A 27,371-nucleotide genomic window follows, 5' to 3' on the forward strand; every position below is an offset into this window, starting at 1 on the left:
TCAACACATTTTTATTAAGCACCAAAATATTATTTCAAGAATTTTGGTAAACATTGAAAATTCAGTAGTTAACAAGGTATGCAATGAAATTTCAGAATATAAACTGTACACAAAGAAGAAAAAAGTATGGGAAATTATAAGTAAACAAAAATAATAACATATATCAGAGTACTTATCTAATAACTATGAAATGGTTTATACTGGTTAGGTACCACCCACATAAAATCATTTATATCAAAATAATTGCACCCTTATTTATATTAATCAATGCAATAAGTAACAACATAGTAGTGAACTAAGCTAAGCCATAGCAGGGCAGGTTCTACCTGTCCTTTGAGAAACACCCATTATTAACCAGTTAACTACCATGCATCCAAAATGGAAATGATCCCCACATGCCACGATATTTTGAATCTAATTTAAAAAATCAATTTGCAATGAATATTATAAAAATAGATATATTAGTCACAATTTGGGTGTTCTTGAATATTTTCAGCTAAAAATTCTCACAAAAAATTATTTTAAAGTTGGTCAGGGCTGCCACTTAGGGAAAACATTTTTTTTTATAGACACACATGGCAAGTGGGGAAGGTCCGTCGCTTACACCTACAGACGTTTAGGGCATACAATGGGTTAAAGATGGTAAGCATAGTGTTTAGAAGCATAGACTCTGATGTCAGACTGCATGGACTCACTTTCTGACTCTACCGCATACCAATAGTGTGTCTTTGAATGGTGGCATTTCAAAAGCAAAGCACTCACTGTTTTCCTCACTATACTCTTTCTATACTGTACTCTCAATACTTATGGCCACCAATTAGGTGGATTTTTTTTTTTCCACACCAAGCAACCCGGTAATTTTCTGCAGACACTAAGTGAGTGTCATATGATTTAATTCAACTTGACACTATCTGGAGTTAGTGTCAGATCTCAAGGTTAAGACATCAGTTCCACAAGACACCCACCCATCCCCAACCTCAGGTGCTGATCTCAAGTAATGGGTCCTCTAGTTACCCAAGCTTCTGTCCAACGAAACTATAAATTGGAGGTTCTCACAACTTTCTCCTTGGGTCCCATAAATGGTTAGAGTGGCTCCCAGAACTCAGAATGGCTCGCCAAATTCAGAAACATCATTTACCTAAAAGGATAGAACTCAGGAACTGCCAGGTTGATGAAATGCATAGGGTAAGCTTCCATGTCCTCTCTAGACACACCACTCTCCCTGCAGCTCTATGTGTCCACCAATCCAGAAGTTCCTCAAACCCTGTCACTTAGGATTTTTATGGAAACTTTATTTCATTGCCATGTTTGGTTAAATCATTGGCTATTTGTTAATTCAAATGCCAGAATTTTCCCCTCCTGGAAGTTGGTGGTGGTGGAGGGGTGGGGGTGGGGGGGTTGAAAGTCACTGGTGAGTTTCGCTGGCAACCAGCCCTCATCCTGAGGCTATCCAGCAGCCGCCAGTCATGACTTCAGAGATACCAAGGGTTTTAGTAACTATGTGCCAGGAAATGGAGGCAGAGACTACATATTATACAAAACCAGAACCAGAGACAGATTACATATTTCTTCTCATGTTCCACATATACACCATATTCCTTAATGTTTCCACCTGCAAAATGGGGATAATGATAATAGTACCTAGATCATAAGTGTGTGGTATTGCGGTGAGGGTTGACATGGTGATTTTTGTGGAGTGTTTAAAAATAATTTATGGAATATAATAAACTCTAAAAATTAACTATTTTTCATCCTTAATGTTTATTTCTGAGTAAGTGGAAGAGATAAAAGATGGAAAAGATTACAAATCTCTGTTTATATTTAAAATGTCTCAATAGAAAAAAAAATCAAACTTCAATGAAGGTAAACATAAATATGAGATTGTGAAAAGAATTACTGATTGAGGAAACAGAGATTGGTATGTGATTCCAAGTTCTCTCCACACCTAGTGTGTATTTGAATTAACTCTTTCATATAAAGAAAAAGATACCTCCCAGTAAAGGAATTTGAAGAGTGCCAATGATTGGGTTTCTTCATATGTAGATACAACCCAGGACTTGAAGTTTAGCTGATTTAGGGAGAATTTTCAGAAGGGGATTACAGAACCATTTGCAAAGATCTCTTTTAAGAAAAGGATCCAACACAAATCAAGATCAACCTACTCTGAAGATCTGTGGGAAAGCATGAGACTTGGTTGGAAAGTTTGTAAGGAGGACATTCTGATAAAAGGGAAGTGTGTGGAAGGCCGCCTCCCTGTTTATCGGAATTCCAATTTAGGGGAGACTTAGGGGAGTGTCAAAGGCAGCGCCCCTAATTATTCCTTGACCTTTCCAAACAAGTCTGCGTACGTGCAGACTCCCGGGTGTTTACTGGACTCCTTATGCTTAATTCCTGGATGCCCTTGCCCAGAAGATCATTTAAACACACGTGTCCTCCCAAGATTACTCACCCTATTGATTGTATCTAAAGATAAGAATTCCAATAAAAGGCTAACGAGGCAGAGGCAGGCAGTCCAGGCTGCCTGGCTGCTGTCAGTCAGGCATCCCTTAGTCCTCTCCCCCACAGTCAAACTGTGTCCGAGTGATCTGTTCATCTGGTCGTTCAGGGGTTGCTGGTCAGCCGCGGCAAGGATCAGCGTAGGATAATGGTTACAGGTATTGCCTGCTCATTGTTACTTGAACCAAACTCAATCCAACCACCTGGCATGGCGTGTACAATCTAGGGAGGAAAAGTAAATTGCATGTACAAGCTAAGAGTTTTAAAACCCAGTATCTAGATACCTGTTATTTAAAAGCTTTATGAAAAAAGAAGGGAATTATTTCTGAACTTATTTAAGAGGTTGTGGCAGCCCCCTTAACCACAGCCACCAATGGGCCATCAATTCAATGGAGCGAAGAGAGATCAGCTGGGAGCAAGATATCTCACAGCAACAGCCAGAGGGAGATAGAGGTGGAGGCTACAAAGCTGGGAGCCTGGCAATGCAGGTGGCAGCTTGAGTGGAGCTGTAGGAGCATGGCCCCAAGGTGACAGATGGCAGCCACCTGGATGGTGGCCAAGGGAATATGGAGTAATGATTTAAAGTTGCTTCTGGCAAAAGGAACAAAATGAAAGGAGCATGCCCTGGAGCAGCCTAATGACAAAAATATTGACACTAAGGGATTATGGAACATCAGGACAGAAGGGAGCTAAGGCATTTTTGTAACCCCTTGCAGGAGAAGATAATATCCTTATTCATAAATACACTAGGACACTCCTGGGAGCAGCTCCAGTTACCACAAAAAGGGAAGGAATCTGGAAATAAGTGTGCATGTGTGTGTGTGTGTGTGTGTGTGTTTGTACAGGATACTAAGGTTCCACATCCATAACTATCAAAAGTTGGGCATAATTTAATTTATTTTTTTAATTTCTGCAGTCAATGGATGACTATATAGGAAGTCATAGGTATGGCATAATGCACACTTACTAAATTTCCAGCTCAGCACTTTCATATCCTTCTGATGTAGGAAGACATCCTATGATATATTCTGCTGATGGAAATGGTAGACATACATATTCCTTCTCTGTACTCCTGGTGACCAAAGGATCGTGTTGTCCAAGTACAAGCATTCAGATGCTGTGCCTGGGCCTCAAATATTGCGCTTGGTTGGAGAGATTGTCTCCTGCTGCATGGAGTATTCAGCACTGCTAATCCCTAGATGCTGAGCTGGGGTCCCCATGGATGACAGCTCAAAAGCAGTGCCCTCATGATCAATCCTGAGTCAGGGATATCGTGTAGCTCAGTATCTCTGGTCCCTCCCAAGCCTTGTTCTCCAGGCTTTCTTTTGATTCAGGAGCTGTTATTTAACCAACATTTTTTTTTTAATTTCAGTTCATCAAAGTTGTTTAATTTCATTTACAACAAACAATCCAAAAAAGTTAAAATGGTTAAGCTTATTTATCAGGTATTTGAACAATGATAACAGGAACAAAAACGTGTATCTTATGTCTTTGTTCTTAATGATTATCTCAGAGGAAAAGTCTAGTCATATCCTCGTTTGTTAAAAATAGCCCAAACATGAAGCAGACAGCATAGTCTAGTGCAGGAGTCAGCAACATTTTCTGCACAGGGCCAGGTAGTAAATATCTGAGGCTTTGGCAGCCACATGGTCTATGTTGGAACAGCCAGACTCTGCCCTTGTCGTGTGAAAGCAGTCATAGGCCATATGTACATGAATGAACATGGCTGTGCTCCAATAAAACCTATTCACAAAAACAGGCAGCCAGCCAAATCTGGCCTGAATTTGCCTAACTTCTGGCCTAGTGGGAGGAACACAGGCCTTGGAAGTGGATAGGCCTGTGAGATCCTGGAAAAGTCACCAACTACTTTGAAACTCAGTTTCCTCGTTCATAATTAGCACCTTATAGATTTCCACTGAGAAATTTGAAGAGATCACACATTTTAAAAGAATCCTGTAGCTTAGTTTCTACATATTGTCTCATGAAATGTAAGGGTACCACATGTTAGTAGTTCAATGGGTGTTTAGTACAATTATAATATTTTTTAAAAAGTCAACAGTAATGCATGCACAATAGTTGCATAAACACACTCAAGCATTCACATAACTTCAGAAGAATAGTGTTATTAGCTAGAAACAAATTCCAAAAAATATACTTTTCCTAACTTAAGTGAGTAGAGCCATTATGTTTTTGTTGCCACACCCATAAAAATCTTCACTGTCTTAAAATACTCCCAGAGATATTATCTCAAAATGTTGGCAGAGCAGTTTGCTGGAAGTCTTAGCTAGTGCAACACTGATTCTTTGATATATATTTTAACTTGAGGCATGAGAGAAGTTGCTATTAATTTACAGCAAAGATGTGATAAAGGAAGAAGTTTTAAAATATGTTCACAGAGAGGGCTGTGCAAAGAGATACTAATTAAGAGACTATGGAAGTTTTATCTCAGGAATTCAACAGATTTTTGATGGGCTATTATGGTACCTACTTTCTGTTCAGTACAGACTTGAAAAACGCAGGCAATGAGCCCATGCTACTGAATTTATTGGAAAAATAATCTTGGCCAGTATCTCACTTGTAACATAAAATCATCAATTTCATTGTCAATCCAATGTCAACTGTGTCTGCTAATTACACGGCATTGTGTTAACTTCAACCCAAATGGTAGGATGTGCATTTGGGTCAATTTTCGTAACAAAATTAACCAGTCAATTAGTAAAGATACAGTTTGGTGCAGAAATAGCCATGTTAACTCAAGAATGTCTTCCTTTATTCTCAAATTTTGTGAAATTTCCCATGTTATCCTAATCTTAAAAGATATATATATATACTAGGGGCCCGGTGCACGAAATTCGTGCACTGGGTGTGTGTGGGGGGGAGTGTCCCTCAGCCCAGCCTGCCCCCACTCACATACTGGGAAGCCCTCAGGCGTTGACCCCCATCACCCTCCAATCGCAGGATCGGCCGCTTGCCCAGGCCTGATGCCTCTGGCTGAGGCGTTCGGCCCGGGCATCGGGGACCCGCAGCTGCAGCGGCCCCACGATCGTGGGCTTCGCTTTAGGCCCAGGCAAGGGACCCCTAGCTCCCGGGACTGCCAGCTTCTACCGTGCCCAGCTCCCATCGCTGGCTCCACCCCTACTTCCTGCTATCACTGGCCAGGGCGGAAAAGGCACCTGATTCTCAGATCATGGCTGGGGGGCAGGGCAAAGGCGGCCCCAGGGCCGCCTTTGCCCTGCCCCCCAGCTCTTAGCTCCCCCCTGGGTTTCCGATCACTGTCAGTGGCAGGGGGCTTCTTCCTGCTTTCCCTTTCGCCTCCCTGCATTATGCCTACATATGCAAATTAACCGCCATCTTGTTGGCAGTTAACTGCCAATCTTAGTTGGCAGTTAATTTGCATATAGCCCTGATTAGCCAATGAAAAGGGTAGCTCGTACGCCAATTACCATTTTTCTCTTTTATTAGTGTTGATATATATATATACTGTCCCTGACCAGGAGTCTTATCACATAAGGGATTCATGCAAGGATGAAATGGTGAATATCATGTCATTCAGTCTTCTTGGAAAACTCTTGTCATGTGAAAGATATTTCTAAGAGGAAGGATAATCACTGCCTCCCCAAAGTTTCTGTGCATGTTTTATTAGGTCATTTGTGGTAAGCAAGCTTCCTTCTTGGTTGTTTCTGTTAATATTCTAAACAGAGGTGGGAACGTTTTTCTGCCAAGGGACATTTGGATATTTATAACATTACTAGAAGCATGATATTTATAACATTACTAGGTGCATGAATTTGTGCATGGTTGGGGTCCAGCTGGTCTGCCCTAATCCTGGCTGATAGAACCAGGCTGGCCAGGGGGAGGGGATGTGGGAGGTTGGCCAGCTGGCTCCGCCCCTTGGTCAAACTTCCGGTTGAGGGGACAATTTGCATATTAGGCTTTTGTTATATAGGATTTTCAGGCCATACAAAATTATCAACTTAAAAATTAGCATGCTATATTTGGTCAAATATATAATTAACTCACCCCTAATGCCTTGGCAGGGCCAGACCAAATGACTTAGCAGGCCTTATACAGTCCACAGGCCAGATGTTCCCTACCCCTGAAAATCTCAAATGCAAGTGCTCTTTTGTTTTGTTTTGTTTTCATTATAGTCCTGAAATCTCATCTCTTATCTTTTCACTCTTAACCCAGCCTTTATTCCTTCCAGACTTAAAAAAAAAATATATTGGATGGCCTTCTAACAATCTCCTCCTCCTGGCCAGGGCATTCACCTACCTAGAGCACAGTGACTTGAAAGAAGATTAAAGATTTATTTAGTATGTGTGGCATTAATGTTATGTGTCAACTTGGTGGGTGTTTTTGAATCAGAGTAACATTTAAATCGGTGAACTTGAGTAAGCAGTTTGCCCTCCATAATGTGGGTGGGACTCATTCAATCAGTTAAAGGTCTGAATAAAACAAAATGGTCGGCCTTTCTAAGAAGGAGGGAATGCTACAACAGAAGATCTTTGGACTTCGTCTGCAATATGAGCTCCCTGCGCGGCCCCCACCTGCTGGCCTTTGGACGGGAACTGCATTATTGGCTCTCCTGGGTCTCCAGTGGGCCAGCCCACACTTTGCTTTTTCATTTTTGGCCAGTTTTGAGAGTATAATATGCACTTGGCTTCACACACTGCAACAGGAGTTGAGGTGAGGTGCATGCAGGCTCCAGGGCCCTTGCCAGCAAAAGAGGAAGAGAGGAAGGTGTCACTGGCTGCCTCCTGTGTGTTCCTGGTGTGGGTGACAATGCCCTGACAGGCTGGCTCAATGTGCAGACCTGCTTGAGCCAACTTAACAGAGCCAACATCAGCACCACCAACATCTCAAGCACTGGCTGCCCTCATGTTGCCCCATAGAAAAGCGTGAACCTAGACACCCAAGGCCTGGACACCTCTTTGCTCTGAGAACACTTAGAAACCAAGTGAAGGAGCCCTGTGACCTGGACTAGGAGAGGAGTCACAGGCTGTGTGCAGATGCCACAGGGGGTGGGAAAAAGATGAGGGAGAAGTTGACCAAGAAGAGCAGCTTTCCAGTCTCTGCCCCTAAAGTGTGCTCATCACCACTGTTCCCAAAAGCCAGCAGACTTGCACCTACAACTTCCACAATTGCTTGAGGCAATTCCTTGTTATAAATGCTCTTTCTTATATATTCACATACTGTTAGCTCTTTTTCTCTGGAGAATGCTGGCTAGCAGAGTATAATACATAGGGATTCCCTTCTATGTGATGTACTCAATTTAATTTGCATAGCAAACATACAATAAATAATTTTTTATACTTGATTTTATTTATTTATTTATTTATTTATTTATTTATTTATTTATTTATTTAGTCATGGATATGGGAAAACTGAGGCACACATTGGCCAAATATCTGGGAAGTTGTGCTAATATGTTTCAGATGTTTTAAATGTAGTCATTCTTACTCCACAGATATGAATCCCATGAGGTAGGTATTGTTTTCCTCATTTTAAAAATCAGAAAGTTGAAAATGAGGAGAGACAAGTAATGAGTCCATCATCAAATAGCTAGTAACGAAAATCAATGCCTCTCTGATTTCAGATTCCATGTTAACGGCTAATTACAATACAAAAATGTCGAATCTGAGCAAAGTACAGCAACTTTCATACCATAGTAAGTAAAACCATGGTAAGTTCAGTGCTAATAACATTACATACATGTGATAGTAACATAAAATTACAAATAAAATTACAATAACAGCTTTCACGGAGTCTTTACTGCTCTGAGCAGGTAAACCTCAGAAGCATTTGCATTCTGTGGGAAATCAGCATTGTATCTACTTGTAATCTCTGTTGAGATGAATTGTGACTTGGATTTCCATTGGGAAAGAAGCCAATATCTATCAGCAAAGTCTCCTGGATGTCTCAATTCTTATACTTCTTACACTGAAGTGAAGAGTTCAGAAAATATTTTCCTTACCTCTTTTTAATATTCTTAATGGAAGATTTTCCTGCCTTTTGGGTTGATCTGGCTTGTCTTTGGATGTTCATTAGCTAATTAGTGAGGGGGCCTGATCAGGGATAATAAATTTCCATTAATCCTCAGATCTGGGTTAAGCTGAGGTCTGGAGACACAATCTTAGCATGTCTACATCCTGGTATTGGAAGATAAGATGTGTTCGGGTGGTGTTTCAGGTTGAATTGTTTTTTCCTCTAAAATATATAAAGCCTTACCTTTTGTACCTCAAAAGGAAACAGGTTCTTTACTTAGGTAATCAAATTAAAATCAGGATATTACACTGGGCTTCAATCCAGCGTAACTGGTATTTTTATAAAAAGGGGAAATTTGGCCCTGACTGGTTTGGCTTAGTGGATAGAGCATTGGCCTGGGGACTGAAGGGTCCCAGGTTCGATTCCAGTCAAGGGCATGTACCTTGGTTGCAGGCATATCCCCAGTGGGGGTGTGTGCAGAAGGCAGCTGATCGATGTTTCTCTCTCATCGATGTTTCTGGCTCCCTGTCCCTCTCCCTTCCTCTCTGTAGAAAATCAATAAAATATATTTTAAAAAGGGGGAAATTTGGACACAGGTACACACAGTGGGAGATCCTATGACGACATGAGAAGATGCTCATGTGAAGATGGAAGATGGGAGCGATGTATCTAGCCAGAGATTGTAGGCAAACCATCAGGTGCAAGAAGTAGCCAGGCAGGATTGCCTACTGGTTACAGAGGGAGCATGGCCCTGCTGACACCTTGACCTCAAACTCCTAGTCCAGGAACTGTGGAACAAGAAAGCACTGCTGTTGTGAGTCACCCAGTGTGTGTAGACCTAGGACACCCATACATGAAGGAAGATGTTTATTTCTCAGCAGAGAAGGTTGTGCCATTAGTCAGATTCTCAGGAGATACTTAATCTAAAAAAATGAGGAACCACCATTTTATTTAACAGCTTAGAGAACTGCTGTGCATATATTTAAATCAGAATATTTTTATTTTAGAAAGTCTTTCTCAGGCTTGTCTCCAAATATCTGAGTTGATCTGAAAGGGACAAATTAGAAATACTTAATTAGAAATACTTAATCTTATAATAAGTATTTTACACAAGTTGTAGAAAGCAGCAGTGCCCTGAAAAGGATTGCAAATATTTAACAATTAAGCCATTCTTAAATTAAGTTATAAAGTTGGCATATATTCCTCTTAGAAAAATTAGTAAAATATTCTAATATATAAAAAACCAGGGGCCATCACGACCAAAACAACCAAACAGACAACCGAAGAGCAGGCTGCATGGGGCGACCAAGGCGGCAGGGGGGTTAGTGAGGGACAACCAAACAACTGAACTGTAGGCTGCATGGGGCAACCAATCTGGCAGGTGGGGGCGGATAGTCAGGGGTGACCAGGCCAGCAAGGGGGAGGCAGTTAGGGACAACCAGGCAGGCAGGCAAGTGAGCAGTTAGGAGCCAGCTGTCCCAGACTGTGAGTGGAATGTCCCGGATTGGAGAGTGTGCAGGTTTGGTGAGGGCCCCACACCCCATGCACAAATTTCGTGTACCAGGCCTCTAGTAGAAAAATAAAAACCATTGTCAATAAATCTCTTAACTAGTGTTTACATGTTTAGATCTTGGATTACCCACATTGATGCACAGCTAGTCATTTTATTCAAAAGAATTAACCTGTTGAGGTTGATTTTCTGAAGAACAAGAGTCAGACAAGAAAAGCCTGCTCTCCAGGGGACTGGGCTTGGAAAGTTCCTGGGGACCAATGGAGTGAACAAGGACAGCATGGATCTCAGGGGACTGTGTGAGTGAGAGAAGGAAGGAAAGGGGTTTCAGAAGCTCTGGGTGTGAGGGAGATGGAGAGAGAGAGAGGAATGTAAGAAATTACGTATAGAATTTTTTATGGTGTGAACAAGTGTGATCATTATGCCACTTCTCAAGGAAACTATGGTAAAGTCATTTTACACACATGCTTGCCCTCATTTCTGCTTGTTTACTTAATACAAGCCTCTGGAAGGAGATCCATTGAGCCCAGCGGTTCTCAACCTGTGGGTCGCGACCCCTTTGGCGGTCAAACGACCCTTTCACAGGGGTCGCCTAAGACCATCCTGCATATCAGATACTTACATTACAATTCATAACAGTAGCAACATTATAGTTATGAAGTAGTAATGAAAATAATTTTATGGTTGGGTCACAACATGAGGGACTGTATTTAAAGGGCCAGAAGGTTGAGAACCACTGCCCTAGCCAGTTTAGTTCAGTGGATAGAGCATAGGCCTGTGGTTTGAAGGTCCCCTGGTTCGATTCTAGTCAAAGGCACGTACCTTGGAAAAATATCCTGGGGTGATGATTAATTTTTTAAAAAAATATATAAAAGGAGGTCCACTTAGTCAAAGATATTAACATTATGTGCTTCATACCTATTTTCAACCAATTTCCAGGAAGATTATTTCAAATTATACTTCAACATTGTATTAAAGTGCTGCTCTCACAGTGCCTTAATCAGCACCGAGAATGATGTTTTCTTTAATATGTTCCAATTTAAGAGGTGAAAAATGGACTTCATTGCTTGAATCTGTATCTTTAATGATCAGTATTGCAGAATATTTTATTATTCTTACTCATTTTTATTTACTTTACCAGGAATGCTTATTCATCTTTATTTCCTATTTTTCTCACTTGGTCTACAAATTTTTTTTTTTATTTCTCACCTTTACTGAATGCACAAAAACAAGCATGCTCATGCAACCACCAGATGCTATAAAAAGAAATGTATAAAGACAATATTACTCCCTCCCAACCCCACTTCTTGAAGAAACATTTAAATGGGAACATTCTTGTTCACATCTCCTGTGCTCACCTAAACATACTAGTATATAGCTTATAAGCAGGTCTACACTTAGTTGCTGCCATTTTGGTTAGCAATTTTACTACATGCATTATTCCATAGCTTCCTTTTACACTAACATCTTATTAATGCTTCTAGGTCAATTATTATACATATTTTTAAATAATTGCATGTTTTCATGAAATGAATATACTAATATATTCAAATAATTTCCCTCTCTATGAGTAGTCTAATTAGTTCTAGTTTATTTGTTAATTCATTAATTTGTTTTTATAAGAAATGCTGGATAAATGAATTTATAGATCGACACATACATGTATCACACACATACATACATGCATGCACATGCATATCCTTGCACACTATTGCTTTTAGTTCTGCAGCAGGGATTTCCTCAAAGGTCAGTTCTACACAAATAATGGGAACTTACTTCATCAAGAAGCCAATGAGTTGAGATAGTACTTAGAAATCACAGAGAGTATGTCCATTTCATATACAAATGGCAATGTACTTTATAGATTTGCAGAAATTTGTGCATTTTTAAACTCACTGAAATCCATTGCTAGTGTTCCACAAGAAAACTTTTAAAAGGCTAAATTATGCAGTTCAATCATGTTGCAGATGCTGATTTCTTGCTCTGATCTTGGCATTTAACAAGAGAAGACCTTGTTTGTTTTTTTGAGATAAGAAGTTCTAAAAATAAAAAATAAATGGCAGGAAGCCGGACAGAGGGAATACACTTTCCCTTCGGAGGAGTTTGTTTTTTGGCTTTCCATAAAACTTTGATATACTGCAAAGTGAAGCATGTAAATGAAGACTCTATCTAAAGTCAATTCCATCCGCATTTAGTTACCATTTAAATAACACTGGTAGGCAAACTTTCCAATTAGAAAAACGCACTTCTGATCCGAGGATAAAGGAAGGGCGGTATTTTAAATGCTGATTTTCAAATAGGTCAATGTAGATATAGTCTGAATAATTTGTACTTGAGCAATTTTAAACATTGAAAGTGGCCATTAAAATAAAATATTGTTGGTGTTGCAGAGTTCTGCATGGAAGGAGGCCGCCTCCAAAGCACAGCTGAGTCAATCACCCTCCAGTGCCTCAAATCTGCCATTCTTAACTCAGAGTGCGCTTAAATATCACTTGGGGATCTTGTGCAAACACATGCTGGCTAAAATTCTGAATCAGTTGGTCTGAGGTGGTGTTCAGCATGTATATTTTTAAAAGCTTCTCAAATTATTGTATGAGCCATTCTGAATGAATAAGACCCAAAGCTTAAAATATGTTTTTAGAAGTTAGTTCCCTGGATTATCTGACTCAGAATAATCTGAAAGAGATGTGAAAAGTACACATTCCTAGATTTTGATCAAATACAACAGGGATGGAATAAGGCTGGAGAATATGGACTTTTTAGAAGATCCCACAGGTGGTAATAATGCACATAGAAGTTTCTGAAACACTGGGCCTGCGTAATCCAAGGTCAACATTAAAGGATCACGGTTTCCTTGTTCTTGACCAATTGCAGTTGAGTTGAGATGTAGCCATAAAGTGAAGAGAACACTACTTTCCTTTAAAGCATAATATATCTTTTTTTAAAAAAAGGAAGTTTGTACATTATTGGATGTGGGTACCAGTTTCCTCAACAGTTACTTTTCTATTACTGGCCCAGCTGTCTTAATGTTAATGAAAGAAGTTTTAGGGGTAAAATAGGCAAGTTTAAGGATATTTAGGAATAAAGTGGGTCCACGGGGGAGGACTGCATAGGTGAGGGCTTGGAGCTGCCAAAGGGCATACATTCACAGAGGAAAAAAAAGGGGTGCCACAGGATAAGGGGAGAGGAAGACATCCATTCACCGATGATAAGGGAAAGCCAGAGAGTATGGGGAGAAAAATGACACAAACTTTCACAGAAGATAGAGAAACTCCAACAAATGGGAGAAAGAGGAAGACAGATTTTCACGGGAGATAGAGAATTCTACCACTGAAGGGGAAGAAAAAGAGGGGGGCACCATGTGGTGTTTGGGCTTTGAAGGTGATATACTGCAAAAGAGTGACCAATAAGAAAGGAGCATCAAGAGACAAAAAACTGCAGCCTTTATAAACCTTAGCAAAAAGGAGCTTAGTGGCCCTAACCGGTTTGGCTCAGTGGATAGAGCGTTGGCCTGTGGACTGAAGGGTCCCAGGTTCTATTCCAGTCAAGAGCATGTACCTTGGTTGCAGGCACATCCCCAGTAGGGGGTGTGCAGGAGGAAGCTGATGGATATTTCTCTCATCGTTGTTTCTAACTCTCTATCCCTCTCCCTTCCTCTCTGTAAAACATCAATAAAATATATATTTTTTAAAAAAAGGAGCTTAGTGGGTTACCCCCTTGGGGCCTACTCCCTATGTGGGAGTCTGTACTTGCTTCCAAAAAATTTCCACCCTTTTCATCTACCACCCTTTGTCTGTGGCTTCATTCTTTGAACCCACCTGGACAAGAACCCGGGAAAGAAATCACCCTAGCATCCTGCCCAAGGAAAACAACCTGACTCATTAAGATTATATCAGCATAGACCTTGGGCATCCTGGTTGAGATTCTTTTTTTTTGTTGCAAGTGGAACTAAAGCTATTGAAAAATTACCTAAGGAACTAACTTAAACAGTTTAAGTGAAGGAATTCATCATGAGATACATTTCTCTTATAATGTAAAGGCATTGAGGAAAGCCAAACTTGAAGATAGAATTGCAGCAAAGTTGGAAAGGCTGAATTATCTCTAAAGTCTGTTCCTTTTTGCTCCAGTTTTACTTTTCTCTTTCTGCAGTTTGGTCTCTTCTTTTTCAAGAACATGGAGGAATATGGTCACCCAATGGTCCTCAAGTTTACACTCTCCAAGTTTTGGCCCCTCTCATAGCTACCTGTTACTCCCAGGATCAAATCGCTGGGAGAGAGAATTCTCTAGGACCAATTTGATAAAGATTTTACCCTTCATACAATCAAATATGCATGAAGACTAAATTAGAAATATGGCTGCTGGGGCCATACTTGGACACTTCTAAAGCTTGGGCTTGAGTTTGATTTATGACCTAGTGATTTGGAAGAAATAATGGTAATAAAACCTAAAACAGTATGATCAAACTGAATACTACCAATTTACAAATGCACACATACACACACACACTCTCTCTCTCTCTCTCACACACACACACAATCACAATCACAACTTATGTAATACAAGTATGGCCTTGTTCTTTCAAAAATGTCTACCCCTAAGTAAATCCTTTCTGCCAAGTGCTTAGAAGCCCAGATAGTGGTAACAGGACCTTTGTTTCTGTTCAGAGCTGTGGTTTTTGATGGTGATTGCCTCCCTGACCTAAAACCAAATGCCTTTTAACTGCAGTAAAGGTGAAGACGTGGCTTGTTTAACAAGTACAACTACCATCATGTCTAGCACATAGTATGGACTTCAAAGCAATTTGTTGAATGACATGGCGACAGGGGCTCCCACATTTTATCTAAAACTCTTCATGTCTACTTAGGTTTTACTGCAAGCAATTCTCTGTAGTTGCCAGCATTGACATTATCCTGACCTCTTCTCCGCATCTGGTTGGTGGTAGGCGGAAGTATTCTGTGCTTTACTTAGTTTCCCAGTGAACCTTTGAAACTTGTCTCTCTGTCCGTCTCACTCACTGGAGCTCCCCTGGATTGTTCTGGAAGTTCTCATGGACAGTCCTCATCATTCCACAGAATTTCCAGAACTCATCTTTTCTCTCCTCAGGATTTCTGTTTTCATTAACTATTTGCCCTGTTATCACACATTTCAGCCCACCCAGTCTTCAAAGATTGGGCCTTTTAAACTTTATGAAGGACCTGGGGATTCTATGAAGATGCAAACTCAAATTTAGAAACACTGCAGAGATGCCTGGCAGCCTGCATTTCTAATGAGCTCCCAGCTACTATAGTTGCTGCTGATTTATGTACTACACTTTTAACATCAAGGTTCTCAAGACCCACCCCCAATTCATCTATCTTTCTTAAAAATAAATTTATAATCTAGAAACTTTACTTGGGGATAGCCAAACAAAGCTTATTTTGCTGTCCAGTTTTAATACAAGTCATCGAATTCCCCTTTTCTGTTCTTTTGACTTACCAGTGAATCACACAGTTTCTTCTCTTAAAAAGTTGTGTTGGGGTACTTTTTTTTTACTACCCCATCAGCCATTTTTTTTTCTTAACTGGTGGGAAGAAATGGCTAGTGGCAGAATGCTTTCCTAGACAGGCACTGTCTTTTGAGAAAGGAAGTGTATCTCTGTGGGTTTTCCCATATCTCTCCCTTAGTTACTTGAAACTAAAGGGGTTGAATGTGCAATTGTGTACAGAGGGCAGACCACCTCTGCCTGGCAAAGGAACATCTTAGTCGTGGAACTCTTCTCACTCTAACCACCTCATGAATTTCACAGCTGCACAAACAGGTGACACGTGCAGGAAGCACAGAGGGCTGGTTCTCAGCTGTAGTACTGAGGCACTGCATGCTAAAGAGAAGTGTTAATAGTAGTAAAAGACACCAAACTTTGCAGATAGTTTATTTTTAAATACGTGACAGTGGATTCTACTTTAGGATTCTAACTCTATGGTGATGCCATGCCAGTTTATATACTCATTTGCTTTCTAGAGACTTTTTTTGAGAATTTAGAAAGAGTGGGATTTTGTTTTGGACTCAAGGATCATGCACATATGATTATCATTTGTCTGTCTTTCTGCTGCATATGGTTAAATATAACTGCTGTTCCACAAGTGCCAAGCAAGTTTATTTTCTCCACTGAAATGTTAAATTATATTTCTCCATAAATCAAATCTTTAAACTATTGAGGTTTTATCAGAAGATAGGTTTCCTGTAATGCCAGCGTGCTCCCTCTAAACAATCATAATCCTCTAAGCAGGCATGCTTCCTTCTCTACTCAATCAGACCTGCACCTGGCCTTGCCCTTTATGTCAGGCTCTGCTCACATCTCAACTCATCCCAAGGACACCCCTCCCTTTTCATTTTCACTATATTAAACCACATCTATCCCTCCCATCATTGGACTCATAAAGTCCTTGTAACCAACATTACCAAGGAGATGCTCAATTGTTCTCTGCTTACTGTACCTTTGTTCATCTTATTTTTCCAAATAGATTCCGAGTACAATGAGGATCTAAGTAATAAAGCAATAGATTTGTCTCTATTGTGCAATGACAAGAACTAAATCTTGCTAGAAATTCCATAGCTTATAATTTATTTTATGAATATAAAATGACTGGGATCCTATCTTTGAAAATAAATAATACATAGTTTAATTTTCAACATGAGAAGCAAGCTAGTCTATATATATATATAGAAACCCTAATATGCAAATACACTGAATGGCAGAACAACCAAACAAACAAACAACCGGTCACTATGAAGTGCGCTGACCACCAGGGGGTGCGTGTGGAACATGGTGGGCGTTAGCAGCAGGTGGCAGAGTATGGAACATGGTGAGCATCGGCCATGGTGGGCTTGTGGAGCAGGTGAGCGGGGGTGCCAGACCAAGGAGGGCACCAGTCGTTGTCATTGGGGTGAGCTTCTGGTGGTTACTGAAAATTCTTTGCTCCCACACGCCACAGTTCCACCCAGCACTTGCATCCACTGCTGGCACCAGAGCTGCTGCTCACACCCACTGTTGGCGCCTGACGCTGGCCCTGATTGCTTGGCTCTGTCAGCAGGTGCAAGAGGCAGCTGCTGGCCCCAATCACTCGCAGGATTTCTCCACCTCTTCCTGTCCCTGAAGGGTGATCTGGGCCAGCAGCCACCTCTCACACCCGCTGCTGGTGCCTGAGCTGCTGCTCATACCCCCTGCCGGTGCTGGCTCCACTTGCTTGGAGCTGTCAGCGGGTGCAAGCAGTGGCTGCCGGCCCTAATTGCCCCTCAGTGCTTCTCCACCTCCCCCTGCTCCTGAGGGGTTATCAGGGCAGTAGTGCCGCTTGCACCCACTGAAGGCACGGGCCCCAATAGCTCTATGGCATGGACGCATGGGAGCAGTAGTGGTGGGAGTGAGCGGGGATGCTGGCAGACAGGGTAACAGGGGCTGCGGTGGGAGGGACCAGACCAAGGAGTGGAGGATGAACTAAGACCTGCCCCTGTCCCCACAGCCTCGCAGCCCACAGTTCCTTTCAAGGTGCACGAATTCGTGCACTGGGCCTCTAGTTAGAAATAAAATTAACATGTATGTGGCTCTTAACTCGGTGCCTTGTTCACTGTCTATATTCAATTCAAGTTAATTCTTTTTATATATTGTTCATTATATTTGGTAAGGAGTGAGATCATTCAAATCTACTGATTTTAAGAATTTCTGAAGTCATTTATCTAACTCACGGCAGAGCAAAGAATTCAATGATGCAAAACTACGACTGCACCTTCTACCCAACATTTTTCTTTTTCCCCTGAGGTTACAGAAAAGATAAAATAAGGTGTATTTTTTTTCACAGAAAACAAAAAGTCCTTTATCTGTTAATTTTTCTTTACTGATTTAAAATAACACATAAAGAAGGAAATAAAAAAGTGGGACCTCAATGTGTGGAAGAGTTTGTGCACTTCTAGTTACAGAACTCAGAATCTCAATTGACCCCTAAGAAGCGGTTTCATGATTTTACAGCCTGAAATATCTCTCTAAGGAAACATGAGTGGGTGAGTGTGGCAAACATGAAAGAGGGTAGCACACCTGCTGCTTAATGAAAAGGATCACACACATGACCTCTAAGATTTCCACATGCTATACCAGAAAAGGGGGATTTTAAATGTCTTTTATTTTGCCCTCTTTCTCTTCCTCCTTCTCCTACCTCTCCTGACCCTCTTCCTCCTTTTTGGGTTTAGTATTGTTCTTAGGGTGAAGAAGTGGCAGTGAAACTTGATAGAATATGACTGTTGGCACAGGACAAAAGACCATGTTCCACCCTGTGTCTGTAATATAATTGAGCACAATTAACCATCTCAGAGTTTAAGTAACTTTCAGTCATGTTCCTAGCACATGCCCGATTATCATCAGAACAAAGGAGATTTGCGACATTGTTCATTTAAACATTAAGCAGGGTGTATCTCTTAATTGAAGATTTCCGTTTCAGTGCGGTGTATCTTTTGAGTTGGGCTTGAAGAAAACCAGGCTTCCTGGCAGAAGTGTGCCATTGGATGATCAACTCAAGTGTGCAAACCTTCAAAACATCAAATCATGAACTTCAACAGGTCCCAAGTGTCTTGATTCAGATTTTGTGTTATAGAGGACAGAGTATGTTAACCACTTCATGTTTGTCTGTCTATAAAAAGTTATGTTCTTACAAACTGATACTCTCTAGGTTCATAAAAGCCTCTTCTTGGGTAGAGATGGATAGCTGCCCACGGACAGCAGATCTTATGTTTTCTTTCACAAAAAGATTACTTACTTCTTACATATCAACCAAAGATACACAAATGCCTTTCTTTGTAATTAGGTCTCATATAAGATGAATTTCTATATGCTATTTGTTCTTTTGTTTGTTTTCCCTTTTACAAATTCATGTATGAGTAGAAAATTGAAGTTTATAGGAATAAGTTTATATTAATTTTAAGACACAGACAGCATGAATAAAAAGTGTGAATTGATGTATCTGTGTATGTATATGTGTTCATTAGTATGTGATTTAATATAAAATTAGAGACTACCATATCTCAGTGCTACTGGGAGTCATAATGGAGTAATCTCTATCCAAATGCTCTATCCCCCTTTGCATTATTCTTATATCTGGAATCAAATTTTTATATCTGGATTCACGTGAGTATAATTTTCAGAAATTTAAGAATTTTCATTTTAAGATATAGTCATTTTTATGTGCAAGTTTCTCCATATTCATTATCCCTTTTAATTCTTTCATTAGCTTTATAAAATAAGCATTATCTCTGTTTTATTGATTAAAAAACTGGGATGAATAAGAATTTAATGAAATGTTTAAGAGTTTATTTGTTTATTTAGACTTGACAAAAAAGGGAAAAAGACAAACAGCATGTAAGGCTTTGGTCCTCAGAATACACAATTAAAACACACACACACACACACACACACACACACAAATATCTATGGACAGCTTCTTTTCATTTTAGGATAAGTTCCTTCAATCAGTGCTTATGAGGTTGATGAACAAAGAGCATGTCCTTATGCCTTTCTTTTCATTTTAAAGAGCCACGTTTTGAACTTGGGGAAAATATAAACTATTTTAATATCTGACAAGAGGAAAACATTTTCTAAATAATTAATTGTTGAGGTATTAACATATCTTTTAAAGATATTCTTAAGTGGAGTTTTCTTTTGTTTGTGTGTTTACTATATTTTCCTAACCTATAGTGAAGGATTTTAAAATGTAGGAAGATGAGTTACTCCTGGCATATAGCTTTCCTTTTTTTGTAGAAACAATACTGAGAAATAGAGGTGGAAGTCAAATCTATACTAATAGAAGCCTAGGTGGTCGTCATGCCCTCACGCTGTCACAATCCATCTCCAGCAGGCTGCGTATGCAGGGACTTGATGCTGTGTATGCAGCACGGAAGAGGCAAGGCCCGGGGCTCATCCGCGGGGCAGGCTCCGGCCTCCCTCTTTGGGGCAATCCGTGGAGGAGCCCTGGATGGGTGGGCGGGGCCTGCCTCTTTGGGGAGATCCATCACGGGGCTCCCGCACTGTGATTGGTCATGCACCTGGCTTCTAATAATTAATATAATAACTAACAATAATAGTTCTTCTTATACCAGTACTATTTTAAGCACTTGACATATATTAACTTGTTTAATATATTAACTTGTTTGATACCCTTATAAGGTAGTTACTGTTGGTACTTCAATTTGTCAGACAAGAAATTAGAACACAACTACTTTGAATATTTTGCCAAAGATCATAGAGCTGGTAAGTAGCAGAGTTAGCAGAGTTAAGTGTTGTTGTTTTGTGTGTGTGTGTGTGTGTGTTTTGTTTTTTGTTTGTTGGTGTTGTTAATTTTCATCTGAGGATGTTTTCCAATGCTTTTAGATAGAATAGAAGGGAAAGAGAGAGAGAGAGAAAAATGAGGCACATTGATTGGTTGCCTCCTGAACATCCCAACTTTGGGTGGGAGATCAAACTTGCAACCCAGGTATGTGCCTTTGACCAGGAATAAAACCCACAATACTTCAGGGCACAGGCTGATACAGAGTTATGTTTTAAACCCGAGCAACCTGATACCAGAATCTGTGCTTCTGTTATGTTCTGACATGTTACTTCTCAAAAACACAGCAATCCTTGTCTCTACCAAATCCTCAATGGCCATTGCTTTTTGTAATGTTAAACTACTTGTTTTATTTTATTATATAGCAAAAACGAGAATGAGAACATTCTCAACAGATGGAAAATAGTAAAGTTCTTTAGCTTGTAATCATGTGGTTTGAAGCCAAAAACAAATTTCCTAGCTTTAATTGTATTTCATTATGCCTCTTCTCATCAAACACTTCTTCAGTTTGTTATTTTATATAACTAAGATAGGTTGAATAACTTACATGATTTTAGCAAAGTAGTAATCAACTTATCTGTAGCATTTCTTGAGCACCTCCTATTTTGAAATTATATGGATGTTAAGTTAGAACAAAAAATAATGGTTTACCAAAAAAAAGTTAAAAACTATAAAAAACATTGAGAAAAAATTGATGCTTTTACTCTAAAATCCCAAGGTAATGTATCTGCTCAACATTATAAAACAAACAACAAAAAAATAAAAAATAAAGATCTTTTAGAAATAGATCAGGTACATGATAAATAAGTCTGATGGAGACTGGGAGAGATTACTGGGCTATGATGAAGAAATAGAAAATCAGTGAGAATGAATATCTCATATGAGTGAATATCTCATATTTCATGGTTCATTCAGAGCCTTAAAAATTAAAAACAAACAAACAAAACCTTTTTTAGCTGATTGATAAAAGAGATGTCATGAAATCAAGAAAGGTGGAGTGATTCAGTGATCATAACTATCATCAAACCAGGCAATCACAATCATCCAATAGAGTAATTTGAATTAGTAGCTCATCAAATACATATTTATAATAATACTATGCTAAATTTGCTAGCAACTGTAGAAGTCTTTTATTTTTAAAAAGGTATTATTGTCATCATTATATTCATGTGGTTTACACTACAGAAAATGTTATATTGCTTTAATTTATCAGATGGTTGTATCTCTATTATCTCACTGGTTAATAGGGCCCTGTTAACTAAACAACCTATCCATTTAGCCTCATTCTGCAAGAGGTCAGCCAGACTCATTTTAACTGGAAAAGGCCCACACCAGAACCAAAAGACAACATTTCATGGAATCAGCAATTCTGGCAAAATGAGGTGATGTTCTTTCTTACACATATTAGAAGCCTGATGAAATGATTTTGAAATTAATTGTCTATATCAGCTTTAGAACTAGAATAAACAACCATCTCTGTTTGTTGGGGTAAGGCCCTTTCAGTGCTAAAACTGAGAAAATCTCAGGCAAATAGGGATGGGTAATCACCCAGTGAACAATGTGCTCCAGTTGGTCCACTAAACCTGTGTCTCGCCAAAGCACTAATGCTATTTACCCTTATAACGAACGTGTCCTTGGCATAAAGCTTAGACCCTCCTGCAGCCAAGAGCCACAGTTCCCTTCCCATCCCCTTAGGGTTGTTCGGGGCATTTGGGGTTGCCATTGTATGGGATTAGGGAGGAAAGAAAGGGTTCTCTGTGTTCATGGCCTTGATCACATATAAGTGGAGATACCAGAAAAGAGGATGTAAATGGTCAACATTTGGCTGATAAGCAACACTCACTGATGTTTTTTCACTACTACTGGCTCCTTAGGAATATCTTTTAGAGTGTGAGAACTGACAATAAGATATAGGGATCAAAGCACATATTATAGCAAGCCTCTGACATTATTAAAAGCTCATCTCCATGATTAATAGATTTTTAAAAGCTTACAAGGATCAAGGCCTGATTCAAAGTAAGGCCAGTTATCTGATGCATCACGTGGTATAAACGTGGGCTTGTGAAATAAAAAAAGTCTGCATGTGCTCCTGGGATAGGAGCACGTACAGACACTTCATCTCAGCTGAGTAGCTGTGTAAACTCTCCGGTGGCAATAAATGTCAAATTAAGAGTCTGGTTTCTTAAACTTTATAAATTTATCTCCTTCAAGGTAAATGCTTTTGTTACCACCAGAGAGTCCCATAAATCCAATGCAGTGATGTTGATATCAGTACCGTTAGCATAATACGAGAGACTTGTATCCATAGGATGGAAGTGATCATGTTAAATACCCCAAACAAAGAACTTGTCACGATGGCAAACAAGAGGTGGGCCCATTTCCCCAAATGGCCATTGCTCATTAAGAATGACCTCACTAAAACGCTTCCTATTTTTTCCAAGGTCGACACTTACAGAGAGTGAAATGGAGTTTAATATTCCCAAAGTAGCTTAGGAAAAGCTGGTTCTTATAAGGTTTCATAGGCAAACTTAATAAAAATCACTCCATCACTATTTAAGAGAAGAAAACATCTCTTCCAGAAGCCGATTGTAAATTGGTGGTTGCGCATTTTTCAAGATGGGACTCCAAGGTCTAGGAAATGAATTTGCATTCAAGGTTACGTGTTTCTGCAGAGTGACTGGAAGTCATGTTATTTAAATATAGAAATGTGTCATTTATTATGTAGTACATATTTACACTTTGGTCTCGTCTGCAACCACCTGATAGTAACCTTGATTCCAGATCCAGATTTATTGTTATTAATACCCTTCTACGTAAAAGTCCTGACTATAAAATTAAGTGGGTCATTACTAAGAGTATTTGACTGCCTTTTGCTAAATTCAAAAACACCACATGGCAATATACTTCCTGCTAGACAGCTGTCTCCATAAAAAAAATCTGCTCTCATAAGAAGCATCCTTGTTGACCAGCTGAATGACCCACTTGTGTCTGGGCAGAAATCCATTCATTCTGGGACTGATACATTGCTAAGAGACAAGAGGAAAAATGCTCTTCCTATCCTTGTTTTATAAATAATGAAAAAAGGTATAAAAATTGGACTTCATTAATTTAAGTCTGACAGCCTTAATAATCAAGACAAAGAAACACAAACAGAACAAGTTACCAACATTTTCCTGAACATTGTACACGCAGGCTTTGTTTTTGTAGTTTATTGCTCTGCGTAACTGATGTGGGAAGAGCTTTGCTTTTACTGGTTGCTTTGTGAAAATAGAAAAATGACACAAAATCCTTTTCTGTTACTGCAGCTCAGTTTTCTTTCTTACAACACATAAGATTTCTTTTCTCTCAGGGTAAATTAACCTTGAATAGAACCGATGAGGAATAAATGGATAAAAAAGGGAGAAATGCCAGCCCCTTCTGTGAAAACAGGAAATGCACACTTCAGAAGAAGACAGACTAGGCTAAAAGCTGCTCTCAGAATCCTTCACTCTCCTGCGGCGAATGCACTACTTGCCCTTGAAAATGGAGTGAGATGTTCCTAATTCAGAGAGTTATAGCAGTCCTGCTCAATAAAGTCTCTTAATGGAGTAAAATGTGAAAAATAACTGTATTATTTTCACAAGATATATTCCACTCGCCTATTGCCTTTTATGAAATTCATTTTACTCACCAGGTCCTTTTCCTCGGCAGGCAATGGTACTTCAATTCAAAAGGCCTAGATGTGAAAAAACAAATATCCTTATGTGGTTTGGGAAGAAGACGGCGGATAATACTGACCTCATTTCTATATTAATTATTATGAACTGACACTTTGTTAATTATCTCTTCTGCATGGTCTTCATGTACGTAAAATTAGTTTGTTCTACGCCATAGGGTTGATAATGACATTTAATCAGCATATGGATCAGGACTAGCATAGTGGCTGGTTCAATAAATATTTGTTTCATCTTGGCAGCTTGCAGTTCAAATAATATAGGAAATCTCTTTTTCTTCTTGATTTATTGGACCTGTCTGAATATACTAATTCCTTAAGCATATTTTTTCTTACTACCTAAGCAAGTAAATACTTCTTTTTCTTTTCTTTTCTTTTTTTTTTTTTTTTTTTTTTTTTTAGAAATGCCTATGCCCTTACATCCAGTTAGATTCAAAATGCATTTATCCCAGCCTGTGTTATATTACAGTTTGGGAAATCCTCTTCCCACAAAGAGCCCTATGTTAGGTCATAAGAGCCAGGATTCATATATATATACTAGAGGCCCGGTGCACAAAAATTTGTGAACTCAGGAGGGAGAGAGGGGTCCCTCAACCCGGCCTGTGCCCTCTCACAGTCTGAGACCCCACGGGAGATAACGACTTGCTGGCTTAGGCCTGCTCCCTGGTGGCAGATGGCAGGCCCAATCCCTAGGTGCAGCCCCTGGTCGGGCTCAGAGCAGGGCCGATTGGGGAGTTGGGGTGCCGCCCCCTGTCATGCACAGAGCAGGGTGGATTGGGAGGTTGCGATGCCACCCTCAGTCACGCTCAGGGTAGGGCCCATTGAGGAGTGGGGGCACCGCCCCTTGTCACACTCAAGGCAGGGTCGATGGGGCGGTTGTGGCGCCACCCCTTTCATGCACAGAGCAGGGCCAATCAGGGGGTTGGGGCGCTGCCCCCTGTCACGCACAGAGCAGGGCCAATCAGGGGGTTGGGGCACCACCACTGTCACACTCAGGGCAGGGCCTATGGGGAGGTTATGGCTCTAGCCCTTCACACACAGAGCAGGGCCCGTGGAGCGGGGGGTTGGGGCACCGCACTCTATTACCCACAGAGCAGGGCCGATCAGGGGGTTGGGGCGCCGCACCCTGTCACACACAGAGCCGCAGGGTGATCAGGGGGTTGGGGAGCTCCCCCGTATCAGGCACAGAGTAGGCTGATCAGGGGGTTGGGGCACCTTCCCCTGTCACGAACAGAGCAGGGCGGATAGGGAGATTGTGGCCTCGCCCCCGTCACACACAGAGCCACAGGGCGATCAGGGGGTTTGGGTGCTGCCCCCTGTCACACTGATCCCGGTGCCGGGAGGCCTCGCGGCTCCCCTGATCCCGGTCCTGGGAGGCATTTACCCTTTTACTATATAGGATAGAGGCCTGGTGCACGGGTGGGGGCCGGCTGGTTTGCCCTGAAGGGTGTCCTGGATCAGGGTGGGGGTCCCCACTGGGGTGCCTGGCCAGCCTGAGTGAGGGGATGATGGCTGTTTGCAGCTGGTCACACACCCTTCAGGGTGGGGTCCCCACTGGGGTGCCTGGCCAGCCTGGGTGAGGGGCTGAGGGCTGTTTGCAGCTGGTCACACACCCTTCAGGGTGGGGTCCCCACTGGGGTGCCTGGCCAGCCTGGGTGAGGGGCTGAGGGCTGTTTTCAGGCTGGCAGGTGACTGAAGCTCCCAACTGCTACTTTTTTTCTTTTTTTTTTATTCTGGGCCAGCTTTAGCTCTGGCTCCAACTCTGAGGCCTCTGCTGCTGAAAGCAGGTATCTGGTTTGTTTGGGTTCTATAATCGAAACACTGTATCAACTGCAGCTCTGAGATCCCAGCTGGCTGAAAGCAGGTTTCTGGGGTTTTGTTTAGCTTCTATATTTTTAACAATGTTTCAAACTGCAAGCTCAGAGGCTGGCAAGGCAGGCGGGGAATGTTGGAGTCCTCCATCACTGAAGCAAGCAAGCCTCATGTTAGCTTCAAGCTGCCTGGCTGCTGGCCGCCATCTTGGCTGGCAGTTAATTTGCATATCTCGCTGATTAGCCAATGGGAAGGGTAGCGGATGTACAGCTAATTACCATGTTTCTCTTTTATTAGATAGGAGATATATATTCTTTTTTGCATTAAAGAGAAAAAAAAACCTTTCCTGAGTCTTCATCTGGCATAACAATGTTTTTTCTTTATTTGTAAAATGTTTGTTGCATGAGGGACAAAACTACCATAAAAGGTTGGCTCTTAGTTTTGGCACAGGGTGCATAGACAGATAGATGTGGAGGCTTTCATGTGCTGTTCTCTACCCCCAAATAATGTAATAATCTGCCTTAAGAAATAGAAAACTTTAAATTAACCTAAAGTCAGTGTAACAATACACTTACATACTTAAAAGATTATAGAGGGTTCTGGAACACTATTAAAATCAAACGGGTGGCAACAAAAAGGTGAATGAGTGACACAAATGGATGCCAGCAGGACAAATTTCAGAATGAAAGATAAATAAATGCCTTTGGGGTAGGTGTACAAAGGGAATTTTTATTTCTCCCCTTTTGCGGGGGTGGCGGGGAGTGGGGTGGAGATACAGGCAGGAGCAATAACCAGCATCTTGTTTTCCAAGTAAAAAAGAGCCAAGATAAAAGGGGGAGGGAAAGGCTGTCCAGGTCTGAGTAAAATTACTTATTTTAATGTTCATTTTGGCCATGTCTCCAGAGAGTACCACTCCCTCAGTTGGGGCTCAGCTTTTTTGAGTTTTCTGAGCAAACTTTTAAGCAAACTGCTTTTGGTCAGGCCCTAGGAATCACCATAATGAAATAACTTCCTTTGTCGTATGTGAGATTTCTTGAGTTCTCCATGGAAAACTCAATCCATTTAAATAAGTGAATACAGCTTAGCGTGAGAATCACAGGTCAGCTGCTTTCCTGGGAATGCATTCTAAATAGAGCATGTCCTTTCAGAGGTATTAGGATCCTTTCCCTAATTATTATCCCTGGAGCTTTTGCAGGGCCTTAGTGATTTTGCTTACCAACAAGAGTGGAATGTGTAGTAAATCGGGTTGTCTCCTTAAGGCAACTTCTTGTGGTTCTCTACCATTCTATTAGATTTGGAGATTGTGCCATGTAAAAAAAAGGGACAGAGGAAACCAGATACACATAGAGCCCAGAGTCCATCTGGCCAGATAGAAGAGGCACTCCTGTGGGCCTTTTTAGGGACATTAACAGGGTGGCCCTAAATATATTGATTGACGGTCTGCATTTTAAAAAAATATTTTAATTTTAATTGATTTCAGAGAGGAAGGGAGAAGGAGAGAGAGAGAGAGAAA

Source organism: Myotis daubentonii, chromosome 1 (assembly GCF_963259705.1).
Source record: "Myotis daubentonii chromosome 1, mMyoDau2.1, whole genome shotgun sequence".
Classification (NCBI taxonomy): domain Eukaryota; kingdom Metazoa; phylum Chordata; class Mammalia; order Chiroptera; family Vespertilionidae; genus Myotis; species Myotis daubentonii.